The 25331-nt window shown below is 41.1% G+C and overlaps 1 protein-coding gene across 4 annotated transcripts in view; it reads right to left on the reverse strand.

Moving 5' to 3' along the window:
- Positions 1-25331, reverse strand: part of GALNT1 (polypeptide N-acetylgalactosaminyltransferase 1) — a 128278-nt gene that overhangs the window by 67369 nt on the left and 35578 nt on the right. For 2 of the 4 annotated variants that reach the window (XM_051851985.2, XM_051851986.2), the window contains exon 2: positions 11282-11336. The exons of the other annotated variants lie outside the window; for them this stretch is intronic. The gene's annotated coding sequence lies outside the window, so the exon portion shown is untranslated. The remainder of the gene's footprint in view (positions 1-11281; positions 11337-25331) is intronic. 4 annotated transcript variants of the gene reach the window in all.

The following is a 25331-nucleotide window of genomic DNA, read 5'->3' on the forward strand; positions in this document are numbered from 1 at the left end:
GGAGGTTCTCTCCTCCCTTCAGAGAAAGGTACCTCCTTTTTTGAAGACCTGTTCTTTCCACTGGGATCTCACTCACAGAGACTTTTCATTTAGGTGTGTGTGGGTTTTTGTTTTTTTTTTTTTTTGTCAGAGTGTCTTGGCTTTCCATGCCTGAAATACTCTCATGGGCTTTTCAGCCAGATCCGAATGCCTTTAGGGCTGATTCTGAGGCCAGAGTGCTGTTTAGGACATCCGCCTTTCTATGAGTCTGCTGAGTATCTCGCTTCCCATGTTGGATCACTCTCCCCTTTATTTATTCTATCGGTTAGTATTAGCAGGTACTAGACTTGTTTATGTGCTCCCTTTGACTCTTAGTCCTTTCATTATGATCAACTGTGAACTGAAATTGATCACTTGGAATAGTGAGATGGCACTGGTACACGCCACCTTGATGGGATTAAATTGGAGTCCCCTGGAATGTTTCTAACTCTACCATTTGGGGCAAGCCAGCTTGAGCATGTCCCAAATTGTACATCTCTTCCCTCTCTTATTCCCACTCTTATGTTTAACAGGGATCACATTTCAGTTAAATTTCAACACTTAAGAATAACTGTGTATTAATTACAGAATTAAACCAGTCATATTAAGTAGAACAGACAAAAAAAAATACTAAGAGGGATAATGTATTAAGTTGTTCACTAACAGTCAGGGCTATGCTGATCAAGTCACCATTTCTCATAGTGTCCATTTCACTTCAACAGGTTTCCTTTTTGGTGTTCAGTCAGTTGTCACCAATCAGGGAGAACATATGGTATTTGTCCCTTTGGGAATGGCTTATTTCACTCAGCATGATGTGTTCCAGATTCCTCCATTTTGCTGCAAATGACTGGATTTCGTTGTTTCTTACTGCGGTATAGTATTGTAAAGAGTACATATCCCATAATTTCTTTATCCAGTCTACCATTGATGGGCATTTAGGTTGGTTCCAGGTCTTGGCTATTGTGAATTGTGCTGCAATAAACATTAGGGTGCAGACCGCTTTTTTGTTTGCCAATTTAAATTCCTTTGGGTAAATCCCAAAGAGTGGGATGGCTGGGTCGAACAGTAGGGCTATATTCAGGTTTCTGAGGAATCGCCAGACTGATTTCCATAGTGGCTTGACCAGTTTGCATTCCCACCAACAGTAGGTTAGTGTCCCTTTTTCCCCACATCCTCGTCAGCATCTGTTGTTGGTAGATTTCTGTATGTGAGCCATTCTAACCCGGGTGAGGTGAAACCTTATTGTGGTTTTGATTTGCATTTCCCTGATTGCTAGTGACCTTGAACATTTTTTCATGTGCCTGTTGGCCATTTGGATTTCCTCTTTTGAAAAATGTCTATTGAGGTCCTTGGCCCATCTCTTAAGTGGGTTGTTGGTTTTGTTTTTGTGGAGTTTCTTGATCTCCTTGTAGATTCTGGTTATTAACCCTTTATCTGTTGCATAGTTTGCAAATATTTTTTCCCATTCTGTCGGTTGTCTCTTCACTCTCCTGACTGTTTCTTTTGCAGTACAGAAACTTCTCAATTTGATGCAATCCCAATAGTTGATTTTGGCTTTGACTACCTGTGCCTCCCGGGTCTTTTCCAGAAATTCTTTGCCTGTGCCAATATCTTGAAGGGTTTCTCCAATGTTCTCTAATAACTTGATGGTGTCAGGTCGTAGATTTAGGTCTTTAATCCATGTTGAGTGGATTTTTGTATAAGGTGTAAGGTAGGGGTCTTGCTTCATGCTTCTGCACGTGGAAATCCAGTTTTCCCAGCACCATTTATTGAATAGACTGTCCTTGCTCCAGGAATTGGTTTTAGATCCTTGATCAAATATAAGTTGGCTGTAGATGTTTGGGTTGATTTCTGGTGTTTCAATTCTGTTCCATTGGTCTATTCATCTGTTTCTGTACCAGTAAATTTTATATTTTTGACACAATGTTTTCCATTACCAGAAAAAATTACTATATCCCAAAATCAGCCTTTTAAAATTATCATGACTTTTTTTTCCTCAATGTAAAAATGGGCTAGTTTCTTTATAGTTGTGGGACTAAATTATTAAAAATTGTGTTCTATTAATAAATTTGTTTTTAGGTTCATAATGATCTTTTATAATGAACATTAACATGGGGAAGTTCCAAGATGGCAGAGAGGAAGCTTACTGCTCTAGCCCAGGAGAAGATAGTTTTAAAAAGTGGAGATTGTGTAGTCTCAGGGAAGAGTTAGGGAAAAACGGCAGAGAAAACTCTACCGAAATTAGAGGGTCATGGTGGATTTACGTGGAGAATGTGGGTGTCCACGGCTCGGGACTCCACCAGCTGAGAGCCATACACCAGTGCTGGAAAGTGAACTCTCTGCTATGGCCTGGGAAAGCAGAAGATGGCCCCCCCAAGTTTTTGGGCCCCTGCACCCACATGGGAGACCCAGAAGAAGTTCCTGGCTCCGGATTGGCCCAGCTCTAGCTGTTGTGGCTATTTGGGGAGTGAACCAGCAGATGGAAGACCTCTCTCTCTGTTTCTACCTCTCTGTAGCTTTGCCTTTCAAATAAATAAATAAATCTTCTAAAAAAAAAAAAAGAAACAAAGAAACAAAACAAAAGAACATTAACATGGTCTCCCTTCTTTCAAAAAGACTAGGCATAATCTAGGAGGCAGTGGAAAATAAATTTACATTAGATCCAGAGACCTTAAATAAAGCTCAGAAAACAAAAGAAATCTAAAGAAAGAACCTTCCAGGACTGGTGCTGCAGCACAGTTGGTAAAGACGTAGCCTGCAGTACCAGCATCCCATGTGGGCGGTAGTTTGAATCCCTGCTGCTCCACTTCCAATCCAGTTCCCTGCTAATGTGCCTAGGAAGGCAGCAGAAAATGGCTCATGTACTTGAGCCCCTGAACCCATGTGAGTGACCCACAAGAAAATTCCTGTCCTTACCGCCCAGCTCTAGCTATTGTGGCCATTTGGGATGTGAACCAGCAGATGGAAGGTATCTCTCTCTGTCTCTCCCCACCCCCTTCTATGTAACTCTGCCTCTCAAATAAATAAATCTTTAAAAAAAAAAAAAAAAAAGGAGAGAAAAGAAAAGGGAAGAACTTTCCATATTTTCCAAAGACTGCTGGTGCTACCTTCATCTTAGCAATTTTGCATTCTTTCACAGGAAGGAAACTAACAGCCCCATTTGGGACTCTTCTTCATAGCAAAAGCACTGTCTATCACAACATTGTGCATTTTAGTAACAGGACCTTCTTCTGGGTCTCCCATGTTGGTGCAGGGGCCCAAAGCACTTGGGCCATCTTCCACGGCTTTCCCAGGCCATTGGCAGGGAAGTGGAGCAGCAGGGACTCAAACCAGCCATATGGATGCCAGTGCTGCAGACGGTGGCTTAACCTACTATGCCATAGCATGGACCCCTGGGAATACATTTAACAAAAGTTGTGCAAGACATGGAGACAACTGTGGAACCTGAGGGATTAAAACACCTGCCTAAAAAGCATAAATATACCACCTTTAGGGGAAAAAATCAGCTTATTCCTGAAATTATAAATTCATTATAATTCTAATCAACATCCAAATAAGCCTTTGGGAACTGGATTTATAATAAAGCAGAAATATCTAAACCCATATACACCCATAAACAAGTCCACACATATATGGAAAACTGGAACGGTGCTACTACAAATCAGAGGAGAAAACTGGCACAAGGACAAGCACCCTACCATAGAGTTAAAAATACATTTAGATCCAATTATAATAAATATGTGAATAGATAACTGAAGCCAAAGTTCTCAAAACAAAGTAGCAGCTATTTTGGCCAACCAAACCTACTAGTTTCACTGGCTCTATCTCCTTAGGCTTCAGTTTAATCATCCCCAATTCCTATGAAGTCTATGTTTTTGTTTGTTTTTTAAATTTATTTATCTGAGAGGCAGAGAAGTATTTAAGCCAATATTTCTGCCAACTGTCTTTGAGTTGCCAACTTGGTCAAACTTAAGTCATGAGAAGGCAAATTCAGAAGCCAAAAGCATGAAACAACTCTCAGATTTCAGCACATTCTCATTCTCCCTGAGTATTTAACAAAAATAGTAAAAATCAATTCAAAATTCATACCCAAAGTGATGCATAGTCCATATAAACTTGAATGTTCTCTTTTTCTAATTACTTCCCAGCACTACCACAAGTTTGGAGACCAGAGGAATAAGCTTATGGCCTGGGGTACTCATGGTACATATTCCTATAAAATTTGTTGGCTCAAATGTTTCCATTTAGAGTATACAATGTTTAGTATCTATAGAATGTCAGAATCTAAGTAACTAATTCCTAGTAACACTTTAAAATGTTTTTTATTTTTCCTATTTATAATGTAACTTATACTCAATGTACAGTGCTTGCAAACACAGAAAAGAGAAGTTATGGAACTAACTACAAATCCATGCCCTCATTAAAAATTGTGTTGTGTCATAGTCACTAAGAATAGGGAGTAAGGGCTGGCGCTGTGGTGCAGCGGGTTAATGCCCTGGCCTGAAGCTTCAGCCAGCATCCCATATGGGTGCCGGTTCAAGGCCTGGCTGCTCCACTTCCTATCCAGCTCTCTGCTGTGGCCTGGGAAAGCAGTAGAAGATGGCGCAAGCCCTTGGGCCCCTGCACGCGAGTGAGAGACCTGGAAGAAGCTCCTGGCTCCTGGCTTTAGAGCAGGGCAGCTCCAGCCATTGTGGCCAGTTGGGGAGCAAATCAAATCATTGGATGGAAGACCTCTCTCTCTCTCTCTCTCCCTCCCCCCTCCCTGTCTCTCCGTCTCTCCCTCTGCCTCTCTTCTCTTTGTGTAACTCTTTCAAATAAGTAAATAAAATCTTTAAAAAAAAATAAAATAGGGAGTAGATATGTCATTTTTAAGGCAAGTTTATAATGTTAATCTGATTCAATTATTTCAGTGTCTTAAATGTCCTTATTAGGGAGGAAGAAAAGGAAACGCATCTAACATTTCTACCCATTACAACCACTGAGCACCATCATGTCTTAAAGTTTACTTCAGAATAGCCCTGATATCCATAAAGCTTTGTCAAAAGCCACACACTCTGTTTTACACCTAAAGAACAGACGTACAACAGACAAAGTGAGATGATCATGATTCTGGCCTTTACTCCTTCCATGCCCTCCCTCCTGAAAGTGTTTATTCTGGTAACAGACCCTGCCCCAGGGCCACAGTGAAACGACCTAGCCAGGCCAACTATAGTCTGGCTCTCACTATTCTCGATCATGTTTCCTGGTACATATATGCAAAAGTATTTATTTAGTGCAAAAATTGGCAAACTTTTTTGCAAAAGGCCAGATAATAAAGATTTTTAGGCATTGCAGGACACAATATGTGGCAATCATCCAACTCTGGTGCTATACCATCAAAATGGTTGCAACTAATGTGTAAATGAGTTAGTGTGCCAATATTCCAAAGTTTATTCACGCAAAATTTGAATACCTATAATTTTCATATGACAAAATACAAAATATTCTTTTAATGTTTTTCAATCATTTCAAAGTGTTAAAAACCATTCTTAACTCATACTAACCTCTGATCCAGAGTATAAATGTAAGGATGTTAGGTCATAGAGTATGTAATTTTCAATACTATTAGATATCACCAACTTGATTTCCCAGGTTGTTAAAGCAAACCATCTCAGAGTTCTGGTAGATGTATTATATCCTTGGCAATACTTATTGTTGCCAGACTATTTAATTTCTTACAATGTTAATCAATGCAGCATTAATTTACATTTCCCCATTATCACTGACAGTTTTCATTTCATTTCTTCTTCTCTAACCCATGTCTGCTTAATCATACTAGATGGGTTGTTTTGTCTTCCTGTTAGTTTGTAAAGAGCCTTATGCATTATGCAGTCTTGTGTCATACAGTCTTGTATCAGTTACATGTATTACAAGTATCTTCAACAGTTTACAGCGTATCTTTTTTTAAACTTTTTAAAAAATTTATTTATTTACTTGAGAGGTAGTGATACAGACATGGGGGGGAGGGGAAGATCCTCCATCCACTGCTTCACTCTCCCAAATGGTGGAAACAGCCACAGCTGGGCCGATCCAAAGCCAGGAGCTAGGAGCTTCCTCCAGGTCTCCTACATGGGTGACAGGGGCCTAAGCACTTGGGCGGTCATCTGCTGCTCTCCCAGGCACATTAGCAGGGAGCTGAATTGGAAATGGAACAGCGGAGACTCAAACCAGCACTCATCTGGGATACCAGCATCATAGGTGGGGGCTTAACCTGCTGTACCACAATGCCAACCCCAGTAAAATAAATCTTTAAAGAAAAAAAAGTTACAATTCTGATTAGACTGAAATAAATCTACAAATAATTGGAAAAAATTGCTACCTTTACAACACTGTCTTTAAGTCCACAAAAATGTTCCACCTTTCCATATATTTAGAACTTCTTTAAGATTTTTCAATATTAACAACTTGTTGCAAAACACTTGTTAGATTCTTTTTTTCTATGGGAAATAGTATCATTTTGATTGTTGATTTACAAAAATGCACCTGATTTTTATTGATTGATTTTAAATTTAGCCACTTTATAAAGTATTATACTGCCAGCATAATACAGACATCTTTGTTTTATTCCTGATCTTAAAAGGTCTTGTTTTTACAAGGCAAAGAATGCAGTATCATTATTGACCATTTGATTACTCAGTATGCTATTTCATCTACTACATAAGAAATACAGTAACTGAAAATATCCAAATATCTGTGGTAGCACAATTCTGTTCTGAGAAATTAAGTCCAAAAACTCAGATCATAAAAAGAAGCTGATGATGTGAAGAGGAGTTAAACTCAAGAGAATTCTAAAAACATCCCTCAACTGTTTTCCAAAATGATATTTTTTAAAAGATTTATTTATTTACTTGAAAGTCAGAATTAGAGAGAGAGAGGTAAAGACAGAGAGAGAGAGAAAGAGATCGTCCATCTGCTGGTTTACTCTCCAAATACCCACTGACAGCCAGGGCTGGGCCAGGCTGAAGCCAGAAGCCAGGAACCTCATCCAAGCCTCCCACGTGGGTGCAGGAGCCCAAGCATTTGGGCCATCTTCTACTTCTTTCCCAAGTGCATTAGCAAGAACTGGATTGGAAGTAGAGCAGCTAGACACAACCTGTTGCCCATACGTAGATGCCAGCTTAACCTGCTATGCCACAGGCTGGGCCTGAACATTATTTTTGAAGAGACACAGAGAGGAAGAGAGACAGGGAGGGAGAAAAAGGGAGGGAGAAAAAGGGAGGGAGGGAGGGACTCAAGGTGGGAAGAGGGAGGGAGAGAAGGGGGAGGGGAGGGGGAGGGGAAGAGAGAGGGATCAATCTTCCATCCACTGGTCTACTCCCCAGATGGCTACAATGGCTGGAGCTGGGCAAGGCTGGAGTCAGTGATTTTATCTGGGTCTCCCATGTGGGTGCAGGGCCCAAGTACTTTGGCCATCTTTGGATGCTTTTCCCAGACCATTAGCAGGGAGACGAATCACAAGTGGAGTAGCCAGGACATGGACCAGCACCCATAAAGAATACCAGCATCACAGGTGGCAGCTTTATCCATTACTCCACAACTCTGGTACCCAAAGTTTTTTCTATAGTTGTTTTGTTTCTGTCTCTCCTTTACCACAAATCCTTTAATGGCTTACTACTGTCCTTCAAACAGAGTTTGCCAATCTCCCATTTTACTCTAAAGAATGTTGCTACTGTTGAACCCATACCTGGGCAGGCCTCACTCAAGAAATTCTATGGTCAAATAAGTTATGGGAACATTCTGTTCACCCTGGAAGACTCATATTGTATATTATTCTAAATGGTCCGTGAAGTTATGTAATAAGGAAATATTTATCTTTGTTAATTCAACTTCCTTTCTCAAGCATGGAAATTTCCCCAACCACTTTTTATTTTTAATGTAATACAAAACAGTTAGCAAACATCAATAAATAAAGTATAAAGATTAGTTTCAAACCCTGGAATCAGACAATTTTTAGACTATGGGTTTTATCTGCTTTCTGTAAAACTGTTATTTCTGTGAATCTGCAAATTCTCTAAAAAGGGATCCCACCGCATTTAAAAGCCATCACAAGGAATACCCTCATGAAGTGAAGGATGATCTATAATATCTTGATGTAACTCTAACATATGCTTGTTATATAATAAAAATACTGTGAGCAAAACTGAAAACTGTGAAAGTCACCATTACATAAATCCCTAAAAGACAAGAATTTACAAAGCTTCCCTTCAGAGAAATAAAATCTGTCAACTATTTCTACGATCAGTTATATATATTTTTAAGTTTAGAATACTACCATACTCAAAAAAGAATATCTAGCATTAAATATTGCATTCAGACAGTGAGAGGAAACAGTTAACACAGCAAGTCTATTACTCAGTCTTGCTAATCTCTAGGGGATGCCTGAAGCTGGCAATGACCTTAGCCAAAGTCAGAGAACTAAACTCTTGGAATGTTCACAGTCACTAGTTAATGATTTTATTTAGTATGTTCCAGGAAAGGAGCCTGAATGTACCAGTCTGTCAGCATTATTTAAAATAATAACCATCTAGAGGGTTAAAGCCCTGGCCTGCAGCACCGGCATCCCATATGGGCACAAGTTCAAGTATCAGCCACTCCACTTCCAATCCATCTCTCTGCTGCGGCCTGGGATAGCAGTGAAGATGGCCCGAGTACTTGGGCCCCTGCATCCACGTGGGAGACCTGGAAGAAGCTCCTGCCTCCTGGCTTCGGATCAGCTCAGCTTTGGCCATTAAAGTCATTTGGGGAGTGACCCAGAGGATGGAAAACCTCTCTCTGGCTTTACCTCTCTCTGTACCTAATAAATAAAATAAATCTTTTTAAAAAAATAAAATAACCATCAAGAATCACGATGTGCACCTGATACCTGAAGTACCAAGTTTCAGTCACCAGGAAAGTCATATAGCAGAAAGGTACCTAAGTGACCAGGTTCCTTTAAGAACACTTGTGTGCTTACCTTGCTTAGAGATATCTTCTACATGTCTCTGTTACTCACAGATAGACAGCAAAGTGTGTCCATGTAATTCTTAGGGGAGACTTAAAAGTCTGAATCTGATCTCCCTAGCATTCACTTGTATATATCTTTTTCTTGTGGTTCCTACATTGTATTCTTTGCTGTAACACATCTTAGCCATGAATACAACTTTGTGTTGGGTTATGAATTCTAGTAAATCGATGATTAGGACCACCCAAAACAGATACATTAAAAAACTTGGTTTTGGAGCAGGTGATTGGTACAGTGTGTTAAGCTACCACTTGAAATGCCCACATCCCATATTTGAGTACCTGGTTCAAGTCTCAGCTCCTCTGCTTCCAATCCAGCTTCCTGCTAATGCACACCCCGGGAGGCAGATGATAGCTCAAGTATTTAGGTCCCTACCACGCATGTGGGAGACTCAAGAGTTCCAGGTTCCTGGCTTTGGCCTGGCCAGACTTGGTTGTTGTGAGCATTTGGGGAATGAACCAGTAGATAGAGCTCCGTCTTCTTACTTTTCAAATAAAACAAAAGTAACTAATTTTTTAAAAAACTGGTTTACTATAACATCTATTTCTTCTATTATTTGTCAGAGGCTAAATGGACATAACTAGTTCACTCATTCTTTTGTTCCTTCCTTTCAGATTTATTTATTTATTTGAAAATCAGAATTACAGAGAGAGGGAAAGACAGAGTGAGATCTTCCATCCACTGGTTCATTCTCCCATTGGCTGCAATGGCCAGGGCTGGGCCTGGCTGAAGCCAGGAACTTCATCTGGGTATCTCACATGAGTGGCAGGGGCCCAAGCACTTGGACCATCTTCTGCTGCTTTCCCAGGCCATCAGCAGAGAGCTGGATTGGAAGTGGAGCAACGAGGACACAAACCAGCACCAGCATGGGATGCCAGTGTCACAGGTAGTGGCCTTATCTACTATGCCACAACGCTGGCCCCAATCACAGTTTCTTTAAATGAATAAACCAATTTTCAGGAAAAACAAGGCAGGCATGAAATTGCTATCCTTAGAAAGGATTGGTTGGCAAGGTTGGTCTTTGGCTGGTGTCTGGGAACTTGAATCAGAGTTCTCCACAATGATATAAAACTTTCCCTAAATTTTCAAGTGTGGCTCAATGTGTCTAAATCATTTGCATAAACAATATGGCTTATGCTAAACACCTGCTTTCATTCTGGGACTCTGAAAGTGTGGCATGTACTAAACAGAGGGTGCCTATGTGACAGAGGGTGCCTATGTGACAGACCCCAATAAAAACCTTGGGCATTGAGTCTCTGAGTTTCTCCAGTAACTACATTTTACATGTATTGTCACAATTCACTGCTGAGGAATTAAACACACCCTATGAGACTCCACAGGAGGAAGACTGGTAGAAACTTACATCTGGTTTCCTCTGGACTTAATCCCTTTTGATGATATTGCTTTGTATCCTTTTGCTGTAATAAATCTTACCTATTAGTACAATCTTCTACTAAATCCTGAGTCCTTCTAGCTCAACACTGAACCTGGCAATGCAGTCTTAGGAACAACCAACACAATCAGCATATCAAAACATCAGGGAATAACTATTAGCCTAAGTTAAAATCTGGATTCATATTTTAGCCCCAACCCTTATTAGTTATTTGACTTTAGTAGCAGTATTTGTGAAAACCTGAATCTCTATTCCTTTCAATGAGAAAGACACACCCACCTTCCACTAAATGAAGGCATGCACAACAAACTCCTAAATCATAATACACTCAGTAAATATTAAATAATATCTCTAGAGGCACTTTCTTAGATGCAACAAACAACTGGTAATCTTTTATACATGTACTTGATGCAGTGAGAATTGAAATGGTCATTTGAAATACTACAAAGAGAAACTCAAAAACAAACTTTGATCCCGCACCTTCAACACTGGCTCTGCAAATTATTTCCATATCACATGACAGGATTACTGTTAAGCTCAAGCAAGTTAAACCCTATATAATAAGTTATCTTATGATTTCTGATGCTGTTCTTCATTTAGTCTTTAAATTGGCCACCCAAATGAGAAGTGAATATATTAGTTAATCACTAGGGGGACTGTGCTTTATGTTTACATTTTCCAACTTACTAGGATTTAGTATGAGTCACTCCCTTGAATGAATATGAGGCATAAAGTCCAATTAATATAAGTTTTAAGTCTACAGAGTTGTAAGATCAAATCTCAAAGTAAAGCACAACCTTGAAGGCATTCACTCCCAACCATGAACTTACCCCACAGTGGTTTTTCAAATGAATTCATATCCCAAATCCATATGTCCCACATCTCCTGTTGAAAAATAAATTTCTTAAAATCAGTTTATTTCAGAATGACTCTATTCTACCCCCTTACTTCAGTGACTCTGTTCCACCTAAGACTCTGTTGCCACCTAAGTACAAAGACTATCTTATTCAGATACTTCCCCAATGCTAAGCACAGTATATCCCACAACAGGAGTTCAGTCAATGTCTATTACATGAATGAAGGAGTCAATGAGTACAGTATTACTGAAATCCAAAATGAAACTCAACTGAAATACTGTAAAATTATCTTTCCTACTCCTAGAATACTATGAAGGGGGCCAACACTGTGACAAAGTGGGTAAAGCTGCTGCCTGCAGAGCTAGCATCCCATATGCATGCAGGTTCGAATCCCGACTGTTCCACTTCCAATCCAGCTCTCTGCTATGGCCTGGGAAAGCAGTAGAAGACGGCCCAAGTCCTTGGGTCCCTGCACCCTTGTGGGAGACACGGAAGAAGCTCCTGGCTTCTGGCTTCAGACTGGTGCAGCTCCTGCTGTTGTGGCTGTTTGGGAAGTGAACCAGCAGATGGAAGACACCTCTCCCTCCCTCCCTCCCTCTCTTTCTCTCTGCCTCTGCCTTTCAAATAAATAAATCTTTTTTTTTTTTTTTTTTAAGAATACTATGAGTATATTAACCTTCCAGGTCTAAATGTCAAAGGCACAGGACAACATTTGTGGCAGACATCATTTGTTCTTAATCCTACTCCCACATTTTTCACTGCATTAGACCCCAAACTGAATCTAAGTAATCACTTGCTACTAAGTTATCTACTCCTAAAAAATACAAGCCAACCATGGTCACTCAATTCCTCTTGCCAGTGGAACTGACAAATTTTGACCAATGGGACCCAATGGGAAGTCTACTGGGAACCATTCTGGAAAAGTTATATGCTCTCAGAGATACAGAAGGAGAAACTAGGCTTTTCCACTACTTTTGGAGACTGTACAACACACTTAAAATTGCTATAACCATCACACAGCGATGAGAAAAGCCATCTTCCACATGCTGAGGATGACAAGGACTCAGATGATCACAGAGCTAGACCAACCTTGAAATCTCCTATGTCCAAATTTCTCATATGAGAAGATAAAGTCCTCAATGATTAACTAGGAAGTCTACTATAGTCAAAAACATCCTGATACAGCACTCTACAAACTACAATCACCAATTTAGTTAGGTATGTGTCTCGTGAATAAAAAACAAAATACTGCAGCAATAAATCAGTAAAGGATCTATATTAAGAAGTCTACTTTTACAGGAAATTGTATAGAAGTAGAATTTCAATATAAATTTAATGGCTACAAACTAGAACTTGGGGTGCAACCAGTCCAAAGTATTACTGAATCTACCATAGAAACATCTATCTCTAATTCACTCAAACTTTGTCAAATATGTGCAAGACGTGATGCTAAATGGTCTGAGGCACATACACCACCGTCCCGGCCTCCAGAAAAAAAAAGTCCACCCCTATCCCAGCATTCGTACAATTTGGGGTGATAGGTAAGTTAAGTGCTATGGTTGAATAGAATTTATTCCCTCTGAAACTCAGGCTGAAATTTCTATTGCCTTTGTGGTGGTGTTGAAAGGTGGGGCTTGTAAGAGATAACAAAGTTGTTAGGAGGATTAATGCCTTTCTTGAGGGTTAATTATCATGGGATGAATTACTGAGAGGACAAGTTGTTATGAACCAAGGCTACCCCCTTGTGTTTTACCTCTTCTGCACATGCTCACTTGTCCTTCCGCCTTCTACCATGCTGCACAAGGCCCTCACCAGATGTAACTACCTAACTTTGGACTTCCCAGTCTCTAACGTTGTGAGCCAAAATAAACCGCTTTCAAGATTAACTAGCCTCAGGTATTCTGGCATAGCAAAAGAAAACAGACTAAGACAGTAAGCTTGTCTAAAATGTCACAATTTATAAAATGCCTTTATATATATATCTTTGCAAAAGGTGGAAGGAGTTGCAAGGGGCTACCATGTACCAAGCAGAAAAACTGTTAAGGAGAATCACTAAGGAAGTGGACTGAGTTAGGAAAAAGCAAAAGCAACAGGGTATTTCAGGTAGACAATCATAAAAGTGCAACTAATGTGTGGGGAACAGCAAACAGAATTGTGACATAGGGTTGAACGGGCATGTTCAAAATAGAAATCTTTGGGGACAGGTGCTATGGTACAGCAAGTGAAGCTGTTGCTTGAGATGCCCTCATCCCATACTGGAGTGCCTGGACTCGAGTCCCAGCTACTCTGCTTCCGATCCAGCTTGATCCAGCTTCCTGGCAATGCGCCTAGAAGTACTTGAGTCTCTACACCCACATGAAAGACCCAGATGGAATTCCTGGCTCCTGGCTTTAACTTAGCCCAGTTCAGTTCCAGTTGTTGCCAGCATTTGAGAGCAATAGCCAGAATGTGTCATTAATTTTTTTCCAAGTTTCATTTCTCTCTTAACAAACACCTAGTCATGTAGTACAATGTGTTGAGGTTTCAGAAAATATGAATCTTCTCCTCGCAGCCATGAACCTAGGCAACAGGAAATACACCACCATCATCAACAATGGAAAACCCCAGGCATCTCACGGAATAATTACTGAGAAGTAAAAAAATCCATCAGGAACTTCCTCCAGGTCAGGGAGCTACAATGTTTTCTAAGGTTTTGCTCTGTATTTTTGCCACAATACCAATCTTAGCCCTGAAGTTTCATTAATGATATCTTCTTCCCTCAAATACAATTCTCTCTTCTTTGCTATCTTTATGTGTTTAGTCTTTATTCTCCACCTCTAAGGGCCAGCTTCACTTCAATGGAACCATTAACCTGATCAAGTCCCTTTAATGTCCTAACTACCAACATAACTACCAATACCAGTCTCTTATCCAGACTCATTCTACTTGATGTTTCAGTCCTCTAAAATTATTTTTTAAATAGACAGGCTATAAATAAAACTTCTCTTTGTACCCAGGGTCATCCTTTTTTCCTCCACTTTTCTGACCACACTTCATAGTGTCCTTTATTGGTTCTTCCTAATCTGTCCTGGATAATCTCAGGCCCCTTTGACACTAACCTAACCATACTTCCTGTGGGAAATCCATCAAGTGCACAGCTTCACCTTCCATGTGCTACTGGCTCTGAAATCTTTGTTTTTCTGGGACTTTCTAGTTACAGCACAGGCTTCTCTACCATGGAAATTATGTTTTTCACACTTGAGCAGAAAATGTTATGAAATGTCTTAAGACAGCAGAATCATCCACAAGATAGCATCTCTACCTCACTGGTATTATTTATCCTTTCTTAATGTTTTACTTTGTATGTAGCATCAAATACTAATATAGACCAAAATATGTATTAATTATCTTTTAAGTACCAACAGTGCAAGGACTTATACATATATATGTATTTTTTTTAAAGATTTATCTATTTATTTGAAAGACAGATTTACAGAGCAGCAGAGGCAGAGGTAGAAAGAGAAAGGTCTTCATCCACTGGTTCACTCCCCAAATGGCCTCCATGGCTGGGGCTGGGCTGATCCAAAGTGAAGAGCCAGGAGTTTCTTCTGGAACTCCCACATGGAAGGAGGGGTCCAAGGACACTGGCCATCTTCCACTGCTTTCAAAGGCCATAGCAGAGAGCTGGAACAGAAGTGGAGCAGCCAGCACTAGAACTATAGGCAGCGGCTTTACCAGCTACACAAAGCACCGACCCGGGACTTATATTTTAACACTGCTACACTGCTCAGCACAAGGCAAAGAGCTCAGGAATTCTTTATTAAATGAAAATACCAGAAAACAACTCAATGTGATAAGGAAGAAATACATTTTAGGGCCAGCACTGTGGCAAAGCACATAAAGCTGCCGCCTGCAGTGTCAGCATCCCATATGGGCGCCAGTTCTAATTCTAGCTGCTCCTTTTCTGATTCAGCTCTCTGCCATGGCCTGGGAAAGCAGTACAAGATAGCCCAAGTCCTCGGCTCCTGTACGGGAGACCTGGAAGAAGCTCCTGGCTCCTGACTTCGGATCACCTCAGCTCTGGCTGCTGCAGCCATTTGGGGAGTGCAACATCAGATGGAAGACCTCTCTCTCCCTCTTTCTCTTTCATTCTGCCTGTACCTCTCTGTAACTCTGCCTTTAAAGTAAATAAACAAATCTTTTAAAAAAAAACTGGATGAAGAATGACACATATGGAATACAAAAAATGAAATGATAGAAATAAATCTCAATGCTTCAGTTACTAAATAAGATTTAAAAATGGGGTAGCCATTTGGCCTAATGGTTAAGATACCTACATCACCTACCAGAGTGCCTGGGTTCAAGTCTGAATTCCATTTCAAATTTCAGCTACCTGCTAATGTGCACACTAGGGGTCAATGGTAATGGTTTTAATTGGGTTCCTGCTACCCACGTGGCTTTTGTCCCCCAACTGTTACAGGCATTTGAAGAGTGAACCAGAAAATAAGAATCAATCTCTCTCATAAATAAATGTTTAAAAAATATTTATTTGGTGCCGGCACTGTGGCATAGCGGGTTAACACCCTGGCCTGAAACACCAGCGACCCATATGGCACCGGTTCAGCTGCTCCACTTCCAATCCAGCTCTCTGTTATGGCCTGGGAAAGCAGAAGATGGCCCAAGTCCTCGGGCCCCTGCACCCACGTGGGAGACCCAGAAGAAGCTCTTGGCTCCTGGCTTCAGATTGGTGTGGGTCCAGCCATTGCGGCCAATTGAGGAGTGAACCATTGGATGGAAGACTCTCTCTCTCTCTCTCTCTGTAACTTGACTTTCAAATAAATAAATAAATCTTTTAAAAAATAAATAAATATTTATGTATTTGAAAAGCAGAATTATGGAGTTGGCAGGACGGGTGGTGGTCTTCCATCCATTGGTTCCAAATGGCAGCAATGGAGCTGAGCCAGTCTGAAGCCAGGAGCCTGGAGCTTCTTCTGGGTCTCCCATATGGATGCACGGACCCAACGATTTGTACTATCTTCTACTGCTTTCCCATGCCACAGCAGAGAGCTGGATCGGAAGTAGAGTAGCCAGGAGTCAAACCGATGCAGCAGTGGCTTTACCTGCTAAAACAAAAATAAATCTTTTAAAAGTACTTTTAATTAAGATTACACAACTTTTAAATGTAACCAAAGACAAACTGTCACATTCGGATTTTTTTTTAAATAAAAGCTATATGATATTTATAACACGTACACCATAAACATAAGGATTCAGAAAATTTAAAACTGAAAACACAGTGGCTGAGGTTGTGGCACAGCAGGTTAAGCCGCTGCCTGTGATGATGGCATCCCGTTCAGTTTGTGTCCTCGCTGCTCGACTTCTGATCCAGATTCCTACTAATGGCATAGGAAGGAAAAGCAGCAGAAGATAGCCCAAGTGTTTGAGACCTTGCCACCCAACTGGAAGACCCGCATAAAACTCCTGGCTCCTGACTTCAGCCTGGCCCAGCACTGGCCATTGCTGCCATCTGGGGGAGTAAACCAGCAGATGGAAGATCTCTCTCTCTCTGAAGAAGATAAAATATCTCTAACTCTGATTTTCAAAATAAATAAATAAATCTTTTGATCTTTTTTTAAAAATGAAAACATAGAAGATTCACACATAAAACAGTGGAATAGTTTATACTATACTTAGAAATAACAATGATAATCTCTGGCCAAAATACAAAAACAACAATTTTAAGACACTGGAGCATTACTAAAAGGCAGAAACTGAGAAGAAGCCTACCCTTGAGAAGAGGAAATAAATACAAACTAGATGAGAGGAGCCTTTATGTACTTCTTGCCTGAAGGTAGATACCAGACTACATGGGAAGAGTGGCTAAAACTCAAGAAGGAAGTCACAATTACTGGTTTGAGGCATCAACAGAGCTGGCAGAGAAAGTAGAAATGAGAGGGGGTTATGGTTTAAGCAGAATTTGCTCTCCAAACTCATGCAGGACATTTAAATCCCAAAGTTTTATGTTTATAGTTAATAGATTAACACTAATGGTTGGTGGATGGGTTAGAGTAAAAGTTTCATCCAATTATGCTGTGTGAAGAGGGAGCCCTTAAGGCATTCGGATCTGGCTGAAGAGCCCATGAGAGTATTTTAGGCATGGAAAGCCAACACTCTGGCGCAAAAAAAAAATAAATAAATAAAAATAAAAATAAAATAAATGAAAGATCTCTGCAAATGAGATCCCAGTGGAAAGAACGGACCATCAAAGAAGGAGGTAACTTTCTCTGAAGGGAGGAGAGAACTTCCAATTTGACTATGACCTTGTCTAAATAAGATCAGAGTCAGCAAACTCAAAAGGCTTCCATAGCCTTGGCAACTCATGACTAGAGCCTAGGGTGATTACTGAGGCCATAAACAAGAGAGTCAATTTGTTAAGTCAACAACAAGAGTCACTGTGCACTTATTCCTCATGTAGGATCTCTGTCCTTAATGTGTCATTCAATGTGAATTAATGCTATAACTAGTACTCAAACAGTATTTTACACTTTATGTTTCTGTGTGGGTGAAAACTGTTGAAATCTTTACTCAATATATACTAAATTGATCTTCTGTATATAAAGATAATTGAAAATGAATCTTGATGTGAATGGAATGGGAAAGGGCGTGGGAGATGGGAGGGTTTTGAGTGAGAGGGAAGTTACGGGGTGGGGGAGGAGCCATTGTAATCCATAAGCTGTACTTTGGAAATTTATATTTATTAAATAAAAGTTAAAAAAAAAGTGACTGGATTGGATAGGATTGAGCTGTTAGGATGCAGCCCACGGTCAAACCATGATGGCATTATAAGGAGAAACCACACAGACAGTAGAGGAAGTTGCTCCTTTCTGTGTGTCTCTCTGCTTCCTGGGTTGTCTTGTACTCATTCCTCCTACATGTGCACTGCAACTGTCAGCTTCCATCTGACACCAGACAAATAGACCACCCCATCTCAGACTGTGAACCTCCAACCATGAGCCTAAATAAATCTCCTTTTTTGTAAGGAGCTTCTCTCAGACATTTTAAATAAGGGAAAGCTGATTAATACAGGGGGAAAATCCTAGAAAAATGGAATCTCAAAGTAAGTACAGAAATTCCATCGCAAACCTGAGCTGAACCCTGGGTTGTACAACACAGAACAAATTCCAGAGGCACCAAAGAAAAGAAACAGCTAGATGGCTGAAAGCACTGAACAAAAATATCAGCTGTTGTCCAACGCTGGAGAAAAAAACAGTTTGGAGCTTAAATCTAGTCAGTTAATTGCCTGCTAGAACAACAAAATATCAACTCCTCAGAAGAAAAACAGAATTGAAGGTCACGAAAACACATCATCCAAAATATCCAATATCCAATAAAAAAGAACCACAGAGAACATGTAGAACACAAAAATACAAAGTCTGAAATGGAAAATTCACTCGTTGTGTTTAATAGCAGGTAAGAGACAAAAGAATATTTGGCCAGTCAAGTTAAAGACAGATCAAAAGACACCATCCAATCTGAAGTTCTGAAAAGAAAGAAAAAAACATTTAATTTCAGAACCTCAATAAACTATGATACATCATAAAATTAAACATTTCTGCAATCAGAGTCTCCTAAGGAGAGCACAAAGAAAATGATAAAGTATGTGGGGAGCAACCCGGACTAGACTGAGTTACTGGAATTAAGACTTATTCTATGCATCTGCTCTCCCACAATATGGCGCTGGGAGAGAAGTAAACAGCTTCCGCACAGCTGCCTCCAGTTCAACCAATAAACTGTAGGACTTGCTCCTGATTGGAGAGCAGCGTACTCGGCGTGTGGGCAGCCGAGTTGGGATTGGCGGAGGAGGACTATAAAGGAGGAGAGAGACGGCATGCACCAGCAACATCTATGGGGAACATCTAAGGGAACATCTAGCTGAAGGAACACCCGTGCAGCCCCCGAGAAAGCCGGCCGGCGGTGTGCCGCTCCCTGCGGAAGTGGGGAATGTGGCCAGGGGGAACTGCCCTTCCACGGAGGTGGAAGGGATAGTAGCCAACCCGGGAAGAACCAGCAGCAAACCCGGGGAGGGCCGAGCAGACGAAAGAACAGCGCAGGGTCCTGTGTTGCTCCTCCACGAAGACGGGGAGCGACAAAGTATATGAAAATAAAATAGCTGAAAATGTCTAAAACTTAGGGGAAAACTTAAGATAAATACAAGTAGAGCGTATCATACTCAAATGGCTGAAAACTAAAAATATAGAGAGAACCTTGAAAGCAGTCAGAGGGGGAAAAGGCATACAATATTACAGAGGGGGAAATGGCTGACTTCTTATTATATGAAACAGAAGTTTAAGTAAAGAAACACTGAAACAACTTCTCTCTCACAGACCAGATGGAAACTCATGTCTATAAGAGGAAACGACACCAAAAATTATATAAATATATATGCCTATTTTTCTCTCTTAATTTCTTAAAAGGCATGACTGTTTAAAACAGAAATTATAACTTTGTAATATATAACTTATTAATATGAGTGTAATATATAACAAAATTAAGCAAAGGATGGAGGTGGGGCAAATGGAACTACACAGTTTTAAAGGACCTCCACATCATGTGAAGTCATACAATCTACCACCCATTCATAAATAAAAGAATTCCTGAGAAACTAGAAGTAGGACAGAATTTTGTTAATCTGACAAAGGACACATGTTATAAATCCAGAGTAAACAAAACTCTTACTGGTGAAGTGTTGGAAGCATTCTCTTTAAAGCTAGGACAATGACAAAGATAGAGGCCTTCTATCACTTCTTTCTCTCAACAGTTTACTAGAGAGCCTATCCAGCACAGTAAACAAGAAAAAGAAATACAAGACTTAAGAATAAGAAAGAAAGGGGCTGCCCTGTGGCATAGAGAGCCACCACCTGTGGTGCTGGCATCCCATATATGCCCTGGTATGAGTCTCCCTGCTTCATTTCCTATCCAGCTCCCTGCTAATGTGCCTGGGAAAGCAGCAAAGGTTGGTCTAAGTCTTTGGGCCCCGGCATCCACGTAGGGGACTGGAGGAAGCTCAGATCCAGCCCTTGTGGCCATCTGGGGAGTGAATCAGAGGATGGAAGACCTCTCTCTCTCTCTCTTTTCTGCCTCTGCCTGTAACTCTGCATTTCAAATAAATAAATGAATAAATCTTAAAAAAAAAAAAAAAAAAAAAAGGAGGGGGCTGGTGCTACATAGAGTAGCAGATGGAACCCCCACCTGGGCGCTGGTTCGGGTCCTAGCTGCTCCACTTTGGATCCATCTCTCTGCTGTGACCTGGGAAAGTGGTGGAGGATCGCCCAGGTGCTTAGGTCCCTGCACCCACGTGGGAGACCCGAAAGAGGCTCCTGGCTCCTGGCTTTGGATTGGACCAGCTCCAGCTGTTGCAGCCATTTGGGGAGTGAACCAACAGATGGAAGATCTCTCTCTGCCTCTGTGTAACTCTGCCTTTCAAATAAGTAAATAAATCTTTTAAAAAAGAAAAAAGAAAATGCATAATTATGGAAAACCCAAGAAAATAAAGACAATTAGAGCTAATGACAACTTTTAGCAAGGACACTAAAGATCAATATAAAAAATAAAGTTCTTTTGTACCAGTAACAACTAGAAAATTGCTTAGAAAAAAAGACCTTTAAAAAATTAAGAGGTTGGGGCCAGCAATGTGGTGTAGCAAGTAGAGCCACCACCTGCAGTGCCAGCATCCCATATGAGCACCGGTTCAAGTGCTGATTGCTCCACTTCCCATCCAGCTCTGCTACAGCCTGGGAAAGCAGTAGAAGATGGCACAAGCCCTTGGGCCCTTTCACCCATGTGGGAGACCTGGAAAAAGTTCCTGGTTTTGAACTGGCCCAGCTCTGGCCATTGCGGCCAATTGGGCCCTGGCTCCTGGCTTCGGATTGGCTCAGGTCTGGTCGTTGAGGTCATCTGGTAAGTGAACCAGCGGATGGAGGACCTCCCTCTGTCTCTCTCTCTCTGTAACGGTCTTTCAAATAAATAAAATAAATCTTTAAAAAAACAAAAACAGCTACAAAATAAATAATCTTTAAAAGTGTCAGTAATATACTAAAAACTTCAACAAATCAAAACAAAAACTACCACACAAAATCTAAAATTCTCCAAGGGGGCCACTGTCATGGTGCAGCAGGGTAAGCCCAGGAGCGCCACTTCCCCAGCTCCCTGCTAATGTGCTGAGAAAGCAGCATAGGACGGCCCAAATACTAGGGTCCCTGCCACCCATGTGGGAGACCCAGCTGGAGTTCTAAGCTCCTGGATTAGGCTTGGCCCAACCCAGGTCGTGTGGAGAGTGAATCAGCAAAAGAAGGATCTTTTACTCTATCTCTCCTCTATCTTAAAAAAAAAAAAAAGTCCAAAAGGTATAAAGTGACAGCAAGGAACCAAAACTACCAATGAACATTAAAAAATATGTTCAGCCTCACTAGTATTCACAAAAATAAATTCTGCCTCATCAGACTGGCAAAAAAATGAAGGACTGGGACTGTTAACAAATAAAGAAATCGGATGCATGGTTGCAAATGTAATTTGGCACAGCCTATTTGGAGAGCAATCCAAAAAAATTCAGAACCAAACAAAGTCTGACCTTACCACTTAGTAAATTCCATTTCTAGGTACAAACCCTACAAAAACTTTTATACATAAATATAAGGAGATGTGACTGCAGCACTGTTTATAATGGCCAAAAAGGAACAATCAAAACCTATGTTAAAAGGAAAATGGATAAATGAGCTGTATAAAAGCATACTATGTCACAGTTTAAAAGATTCAACTAGAACTATGTGCATCAATATGAGTAAACAATGTTAAATGACAGAAAGAAAGCAAATTACCCATTGTGTGTTCCATTTATATACAATTTTAAAACCTGTTAGAAAAAGACACATTGCTGATGGATAGAAATACATTGTAAAGACAGAATACGCATGAGGCTAATACATCAAATTCATATTAGTGATTATTTCTGAAGAAGAAGAGCTTCAACTGCAGCAGAACTTGGGAGAAAAAAATCTAAATTGTGGCAGATAGCTAGTTGTTCACTCAATATCTATTCTCCTTTCTTACCCAATTCTTGCATTACTAAAAGTGGAAATTTATATCTCCTGGCCTGCCTTGTAGATTACAGTGGCCAATTAGATATAATCAGAAGTCACTGGGTGAGGCTATTAGAAAGATACTTAAAGGTACTGACTTCACTAGGAGATGGCCTCTTTTCCCCTTACCCCTTCCTTGACCCTGCTGCTTGGAATGTAAACACAACACATGAGATGCAAGGACCTTCTGTGCCACCATGAGTTAACTCTGAAAAGGAAAATCACAAGCTCAGGGTTGCAAAACGGAAAGATAAAAGCAGCTGGGTCCTTGATAACCACACAGCTGCCATATCCTGAGATTGGGGGGGGGGGGGGATCCTCTATCCTGTTTAGTGCACATTTCTATGAGACAAAGTGAAATGCAGGGATCTTTTAGATGCAGTCAAACCTAACTAACACAGCAGGAAGCAGGGCAAAATATTGAGATAAGATGTATGGGAGAGGTGGGACCATTACTTGTTCCTTATCTTTGCTAACTGCACTTTTCTATAGGATTTTAATTTTAATTTTTTTTTAAGAAAGGCAGAGAAACAGCAAACCATTGGTTCACTCTCTAAATGACGACAGTTGGGCCTGCACCCAGCTGAAGCCAGGAGCCTGGAACTCAATCCGGGTTTACCATAGTAACAGGGACCTAACTGCTTGAACCGTCACCTGCTGTCCCCCAGAATGCACATCAGGGAGCTGAAATCATCAAGAATAAAACTGGGACATGAACCCAGGCATTCTGACATGGGATGTGGGTGTCCCAAGTGGCATCTTAACAGCTACACCAAAGACTGCCCTGGTTTTAAATTTTTTATTAAAAAAACAAAACAGGGGCCGGTGCTGTGGAACAGTGGGTTAAAGCCCTGGCCTGAAGCACTGGCATCCCATATGGGCACCAGTTCTAGTCCCGGCTGCTCCTCTTCCGATCCAGCTCTCTGCTATGGTCTGGGATAGCAGTAGAATATGGCCCAAGTTCTTGGGCCCCTGCAGCCACATGGGAGACCAGGAGGAGGCTCCTGGCTCCTGGCTTCGGATTGGCCCAGCCCCAGCCATTGCAGCTATCTGGGGAGTGAACCAGCTGATGGAAGACCTCTCTCTCTGTTTCTACCTCTCTCTGTTAACTGTTTCAAATAAATAAAATAAATCTAAAAAAATAATAATACATAACAAAACAAAACAAAACACACCAGACTGGGGACAAGACATAGCAGGTAAAGTCGCCACATTTGGTGCCAGCATCCCATATGGGTGCTGTTTCCATTTCTGGCTGCTCCACTTTCCATCCAGCTCTCTGCTATGGCATGAGAAAGCAGTTCAAGATGGCCTACGTCCTTGGGGCCCCTGTTTGAGAGACCTGGAAGAAGCTCCTGGCTCCTGGCTTCGGACTGGCCCAGCTCCAGCCATTGCAGCCATCTGGGGAGTGAACCAGCGATGGAAGGCCTCTCTTTCTCTGTCTCTACCTCTAACTCTGCCTTTCAAATAAATAAATAAATCTTTAAAAAAAATTACTTCTTGGCTGGCGCCGCGGCTCACTAGGCTAATCCTCCTCCTAGTGGCGCCAGCACACCGGGTTCTAGTCCCGGTCGGGGCGCCAGATTCTGTCCCAGTTGCCTCTCTTCCAGGCCAGCTCTCTGCTGTGGCCAGGGAGTGCAGTGGAGGATGGCCCAAGTCCTTGGGCCCTGCACCCCATGGGAGACCAGGAGAAGTACCTGGCTCCTGCCATCGGATCAGTGCAGTGCGCCAGCCGCAGCTCACCAGCCGCGGCGGCCATTGGAGGGTGAACCAATGGCAAAAGGAAGACCTTTCTCTCTGTCTCTCTCTCTCACTGTCCACTCTGCCTGTCCAAAAAAAAAAAAAAAAAAATTCTCAGATTTTAAAAAGATTCTCCATGTTACCCACCATCAACTGTTGGCCCACAGATCTAGTTAAAATGCAAAATAACATGCATATTCTCTATGAGGTGGCCAATCACAGTGGATAACAAATTCAACAGCAATTTGCCAATCACATTTGAAAGCACAGTTACTATACTGTTGTCACAAGTACTGCCACTGCCAGACTGGATACAAACAAGATTATAAGATGCTAGTCTCTCAAAGTAGGGCAAGGAATAAGAAAAACCAAAGATAATTTTTCATAATCATAAAGGATTGAGAACTACTTCCTTAAAACAACCTCTGATACCATTTGGATATTAACTAACCTTTGAGGATCTAAAAAGTTTTCTAATTTTCTCAACAGATAAGTGAAAACAGAAATTTAGGGTAGGGGGGATAGATTTTAGATTTTGGCCCAAGATAATAATCTAAAACATTTAGTTACCATGGAAAAAAAATAATACTAAAAGATTGTTTTATTTATTAGCATGCTATTCTACAGTATTCTAGCTACTCATGAATCAACCTCATAGATTTATCACAAGTATTACATACTGCAAAACAAACAGACCCTTCATTTTCTTTCCTTTGCCAGTCAGCAGTTTGTTTACATAGGTTTTTGTTTTGTTGCTTTTCCTCATTTGGTTTCTTCTTTATTTAACTTCCTCCTCAATGACATTATCTTTCTTAGTTTACAACTGGTTTTTTGTTTGTTTGTTTTTGTTTTCTTTTTTTGACAGGTAGAGTGGACAGTGAGAGAGTGAGAGAAGGAGAGAGAGAGAGAGAGAGAGAGAGAGAGAGAGAGAGAGAGAGAGAGAGAGAGGTCTTCTTTTACTGTTGGTTCATCCTCCAATGGCCTCTGCAGCCGGCGCACCGAACTGATCCAAAGCCCGGAGCCAGGTGCTTCTCCTGGTCTCCCATGTGGGTGCAGGGCCCAAGCACCTGGGCCATCCTCCACTGCACTCCCAGGCCACAGCAGAGAGCTGACCTGGAAGAGGAGCAACCGGGACAGAATCCGGCGCCCCGACCAGGACTAGAACCCAG

Source organism: Oryctolagus cuniculus, chromosome 10 (genome assembly GCF_964237555.1).
Source record: "Oryctolagus cuniculus chromosome 10, mOryCun1.1, whole genome shotgun sequence".
Taxonomy (NCBI): Eukaryota; Metazoa; Chordata; class Mammalia; order Lagomorpha; family Leporidae; genus Oryctolagus; species Oryctolagus cuniculus.